This window comes from Thalia democratica, chromosome 2 (assembly GCF_965202585.1).
Source record: "Thalia democratica chromosome 2, ktThaDemo2.hap1.1, whole genome shotgun sequence".
NCBI classification, from domain to species: domain Eukaryota; kingdom Metazoa; phylum Chordata; class Thaliacea; order Salpida; family Salpidae; genus Thalia; species Thalia democratica.
The window spans coordinates 52,199,132-52,205,946 of NC_139166.1; positions in this window are offsets into that span (position 1 = coordinate 52,199,132).

Sequence of the window (6,815 nt, forward strand, 5' to 3'; positions counted from 1 at the left end):
CCCGCAGATATTTTAAACAATTTAAATTTATCACAAAAACTTATTTCAATTGTTTTTAAATAGTGAGTTTGTAGCCGAAAATACCTTGCAGGACGCAGTTTGCCAACCGCTGAGCTAAACTGATAAGCTACTTCAGTGTAAAAGTTCACAAAAAAATAAAATTCTATTTTTTTATAATGAGTCTTTTTGTTTATAATGTCAAAATTACTTAAAACTAATAAACATATATTCACAGATAAAAATATTTTTCAACTACATGCTTCTAACACAAATATTAAAATATGTCTGTAAATATTATCTATTAGTATTAGGATTGATACTAAGAAAGAAAAAAAAATAAAACTAGTAAAATTTTTAAGTTATTTTAATTTTACATAGTATTGTATTAAAGTTTAATTTTTCATATATCTAATCTATTTTAACGTATTTTAACTCCAATTAAAATTTCTTTTTTAAGTAATTTACATTTATTAAGCAAACTCCGTTTACTCTGTCAACAATTTTAAATCTTATACAAATATTAACAAGCAGTACATACTGTACTTTAATTATATCTTATTAAATAGGTAACTAGTAGTTATTTTTTTTTTGTTCAAGTAACAAAGTTCAACATCTTTCATCAACCTTAACAGTATGTTTAATAAAATATTGTAAGTCATACAATCACATTTATTGTTTTTCACAAAATTACAATTTGAATAGCAAAAACAGTAAAGACATCGGTTCAAGGCGCGTTAGCCGAGCTACTATGCATAAAACTCACTCATCTGATTCAAACGGTAACTTTAACACAAGAAAAATCTTCAAGATTTCTCGTCGCTTCACACCAATTTTCGACATTTTCTTCCTTTTCAATGTCATGGAGCAAAATGCTTCCTTTCGCTCCGTTGAGCACGCAAAGTTTGTTTTCGATCGCGACAACTTCAACAGGACGCCTTAAACACGCCAAAAAAAGACTCTTTCGCCGGCTTCAACAGAGCCAACTTGCTGCAAGACCTCGCAACTTCACCGCCCTTGTTTTTGAAATCTTGTTTTTACCGGCCACTGACTTGTGCTGGTTTCTCGCTTCAACCATGCCGGGTATTCGCGTCCATTCATCAGTCACGTGGTCGTACGACTCGACAGAACTTAATGGTCCATCGCGATTTTATTCGCCAGAAACATAAATCATCCCTTCAAACACGAAGCATCACTTCTCGCTAGGTTCATGCTAGCCATCTCTTCCCAAGCACAGTCTGTAGTGTTGAATTTAATACTTGAATTGTCTTCTTCATAGTGATCAATCGAAAAATTCCGCGAAACGTAAACGTCATGCATGAAGAAACACGTACAATAATTAAAAACGCTTCTGGTGTGTAAGATACGGTTTGCCAGGAGTTGGAAGATCTTGAGTATTTTTTAACTTGCGTACTGAGATATCTATCTCGATATTCGTCTCCGATCGCAAATAGTTTATCTTTAATGAAAACCAACTCGATGTTAATACGTCCTTCTTTTATTAGTGGTAAAGTATTTACATTGTTTAAACAGCGTGTTTAGATTCTAAATGTATCACTAACAAAATTCTTTTCAGTAACATTTTGTTTTTACAAAAAACAATTTTAATTTTGTTTTAGTTGTAGTACCTACTAGTTAACTTTAACTTGTTTGACCTCATTTATTTGCGTTTTCCTATAGCTAGTATATTTATACGAGTAAAATTATCAGTAAAACACGAAGTTTTGCTTAAAATATAGTTAAAAGCTGAGTCTGATAACAAATACAGACGAGTGTTCTGCATACTACATTGTTTATTATGACTCAACTACGAAGTTACCCGACTAAAAACCTTAAGCACTGAATCTATACTTAGTTCTTTGCTTGATAAAACTTTTGCAACATATTTTAATTATAACTCCAAAAACGCAACGGAGTCTACAAGCAGTAAAGAGCTATAACATTGTTAATATTAATTTTTTCTTGTATGCTATTGTAAATTTTGTTTCCTGCAATGCATCCTTCAACAAAAGTTTGTTTTCCTTTAAAGATTATATGAACTGTGTCACGTTCGCGTCTGTTATAATATATTGTGTAAGTTTGCATTGTATAGTTCAAAACCGTGGCAAGTCATTGTTTATTGAACAACAAAAAAAGCACTCAAAAAATTTATCCGAGGACTTTGTATACGAAAAAACCTTCCGGTTATCGAATCATACACCAAGGATACAATTTTCTGTCTTGTCCAGAAAAGTCCGTTTCTTCTCGTTTTTTAATTTACATCTAAATTGATTTATTTATTAAAAATTGATTTAGTTTCATTTCATGGTTTGTTTTGTATAAGTTAATTATCTTTTATACGCTTTTAACTTGTAAGAAAAAAGATTTTCAGTTTTTTTTTTAATTACTTTTAAACCTTTCATCATTCATAACAAAAAGTAAAAATTCTGATAAACACAAGTTTTTCAATTGTTAGTTAAAGTTTAAAACATTATAATTAATATTTTATTAGTAAATTTAAATCTAAACTTGCGAAAACTAAGAGACCGGGTTTTGTTTTGTAACAGGGAATTGTTTTCTTTCCACTTATTTTAAGTTCAGATTGTGCACATGTATGAAAATGCATAGTATAGTGAAGTATAACTTATGTGTTAAACATTATTAAAAAGTTAAGTTTTTGAAACTTTATAGCACACAACGTAACCTTTTAACTTTTTTACATGAATCGGTTTTTAAGATATACTTATTATTCATGTTATTTTATTAGTATTGATGAACACTGACTACTTTATTTAATGATAAACTTTTAAATTGATATTAAAAGTAAGTTGTTTTTCTATAGGAGAGTATTTTTCCCTTCACATATCTCTTTGCTAGGAGTATGCATGGATACCCAGGCTGATCAATACAACTTTGCTGCCCTTCATGCAGACACCTAATTGACAAGCTCAATAAGCTGCAGTGCACAAGCAGGGAAATCCATTTATTTTTTAAGTTTTAATTACTGCATACTAAAATATAAAACACAATAACACTAGAGGTAATATAAATTTTCCTGTACCCCTATTACGTCATCATGCATTATGCCTGTTGTTTTTTTTCTTTTTTGCAGATTCATAAGTTTTTTGAACTAGCTACACCCCTGGTGCAATGGAAGTAAGATGATTGAATCTAGCAAAAGAACTGTTTAACCTGTATAAAAATAAGGTTGAAAACTTAAGATAATTTTAAGTCTTTGGTCATGTATTTTAGAATAAGTATTAATTAAGATTTTGGTTTAGAAAAGTTAGGAACTTTTTTCAGCTCAATCTGTGCCAACCCTGTAACTCATACTAATCCCATCAATTTTTGTATGAAATGTTTGATTGTATTTTATTATAATGAAATAATTTTCCAATAATTTTATTAGATTTCTTATTGGATTTGTTATATTTAGGCAATTATCTATATTGTCTTTTCAATGATTTATGAGTGAGTATAAAACTACTTCAAAAGTTGTATAATTTTCTCAAACTTTTTGTTCACAATCTGAAATTTTTTTAGAACTCCCAATGTTTTTATGGCTGTATGTGTCAGGCTAAATCAGTTTTTGTTTCAAAATATTGGCAAAATATCAAGATTTGTCAGTAGAATTTCTATTTTCCTCAACAAAATTTGAAAATAAGTTTGTTTTTTAGCAGATTATTAAGCTTTTTTTTTTAACAGACTATTTTTATTCTTTATAATCTAATAATAACAAATTTAAGCTGTAGTCTTTCTTTATTAAACAAGTTAAAACACTCTTCAACAGAGTTATGAAAATTGAAGAATAACACATAATTGGAGTTTCAACTTTCAAAGTTTAGAGAACAATTTTCAAAGCTCTGTTGAAGTGTTAGTTTTTATTAAAGAAAGAGTACTGTTCAAATTAGTTATGATCGTATATTACAGTGAAGTAATTTTGCTAGGATCTATTTTTTCACAATTGGATCTTGTTTTATATAGTTCTTACTAAGCTACCAGATCAAAGTTGAAGGCGACAATAGGTTTTATTTTCACTAGACTATTTCACTAAAAATCTATCTTCTCCTACTTTTTTTGAGATAAATGGTTCAAGCTTTCAGGAAATGCTCCTTGCAATGTTTAGAAAATTCTGTTGGAAAGAATTTAAAAAAAGTTAAAAAATAAAAATTTCATAAAAAAACTAAACAAAAAACAGTTTTATTATCGATTTTTAGTCATAAATTTTTTAGTATTTTTCAAAAATTTTTTTGACAGTATTTTCTAAAGAATCTAAGGAACATTTCCTTAAAGTTTTAGGTATGTATCTAGAAAAAATGTAGGAGAAGATAGATTTTTAGTCATTTCTAATTATTTGCGTTTTAGTTTGCCCCTCCTATAAGGTCTCTATTGTTGCCTCCGACTTTAACCTGCTATATCTCAAAAATTGTTTTGAATTTTTAAAGTCTGTTAAAAACATCTTGTAGCTTAGTTAAAACTCATTAAAAAAGATTAAATTGTGAGAAAGTTATTTACAACCCTATGCCCTTCAAATAAAATTAGTTTAGAAGTACAGCATGTAAAAATAAACTGTAAGTAATTTATTTGCACAGTAAAGTTTGATAAAATACACACTTATAGAAATAATAATTTCTGCTAGTAGAACAATTTTTTTTTGCTTAACCCATACACTCAGGATAATTTGTAGTAACTTAAGAATTTTTGGAAATAAAGATAAGTAACTTTATGATTACTACTTTTCAAACCTTGTATAGGTATTATTATAGAGTTTTATAGTTTTTTGTACATATACAACTTATAAGTAATTAAGCCCAATTCCTAAAAGCTATAAATATCTAAAGTCATTGTATCAAGGTTGCCAAACACTCAGACTAATAAATATTCTATAAATACTCCTGCCAGTTTTAATTTTTTTGTTTGTTTGAAAACTAAGGTTTGTTAGGATTTTTTTTTTCAAAACTCAGGCTGGTTTAGATTTGTTTTCAAATACTCAGGCTAGACCTAATAATATATTTTAGAATTATTTTTCTTTTCTGATAAAAATTATTTTGTTTTTATTATATTTGTTAAGTATTAATATTAAAGTTTCATAAAAATACATTTTTTCGAATACCTTTGTACCTTTTTTCAATTTTATAATAAACTTAAGCTAGCTGGCTTTTTTTGCCTAGAAGATAGAACAAATTTGATGAAGTTACAAAGAATTGTTTTTTAATATATACCAATAAGCTATAAATTACAGTGAATTTTTAAACATTTTTACATATTTAAGTACTATCTTTAATGAATTTGAACTTAAGTTTATTATTTAAATGTATCCAAACTAAAATGTCTTTATTATTTTTCTCTTAAAGCAAAAAAATCTACAGAATTAAAAATGTCATAAAATCTCTAAATCTGTTGTTTTTTAAAAGAGTTGAGACAGGATTTTTCTATGGTTTTTTTAAACCAATTTTATTATATACCAATAGTTTTTAGTTAATATTAAAGACAAGAAAATCTAATTTTTCTAGTTTGGATGTAATCACATTATTTTCAATTTATTTTTCGAGTTATTTCAAGCTTTTTATACATTATCAATAGACTTACAAAAGTGTCTGAAGCTAATTATTATTTTGAAAACGAAACTTCAATTTATCATACAGTGTGTTACAGTAAATACTAAATTGTATTTGTAAAGCAAGTTTTGTTTTTATTATTGCTATCTTAAAGGTATAGTTGGTTTTTGGATGCAAATTGAACTGTAGTCTTAACTACTTCAGTTTTATGATTTTGGCTGTTAATTTTTCATAATTAGATTTTAATATTTGAATAAGTTGTGTTTTATTGTAATTAATATTTTTTTTAGTTGGTAATTTTTGCTTTTTTTGCCTTAAAAAAAAGCGATCCGTTTATAATTATTTCAATTTTTTGCAATTTTATCTTGTTTATGTTCCCATTTCAAAATTTATACATATTTAAGTGCGTAGTACTAAAACTCCGTAGCATAATTGTGATAGTCTGAATAAATATCAATCAAAACCAGGGTGGCCACTAAACCTGGAATTTTAAACAATTTTTCATGTTAAATAGTAAAATTTTGATTAGACACAAAAAATTTATCATATAGACAGAAATTTTTTGTTATCATCAACATTTTTTTAGTAATTAAAACATTTAAAGTATTTTTACAGTATCTTTTCAATGTTGTTATACTGTTTATCAAAGTTTTTTTCAGTGTAAACTTTACTTCAAACTTAAGATAGGCTCAAAAACGTGTAATTTTAAAATCATGGAAGAAATTCAAAAAACCTGGAAAAAAATTCTAAAAACCAGTGGCCACCCTATAAAACTCAGTATTAATACTAGTATGGTAAATAAAACTGATAAAATAGGTTATTCTATTTAAGATAAATTTATATCACTTGATCATCTAAAGATTATGCATTGAGTCACTTGATCATCGGAAGAAAAATAACACTGAAATCTACAACTTCATACCTTTAATGAAAATTATAAAAAACACAGAAAACTGGTATTTAAACTAAACTAAAAGTAGTAAATAAAATTATTTTTTACAAATAGTAACTGTTTTTTTTTTTGTTTAGGTTGACTGCTGAAAAATTAAAATTTTAAGAAATAATCTATTAAAATTCTCAGCAACCTATTCTAAAATTTAAACCAAAATTAAGATATAAATTTAGTTAAAGGAAAAAATCTGTATTTAAAAATATCCTAGATATTCAGTGAATAGCTTGCACAAAAATTACTTGTAAATGTAGTAATTTAGCATTTGACATGTTTATGTACACAGTAAAAATAACCAAGTTTTTATGATTCAAGCTTAAAACTTGACCATA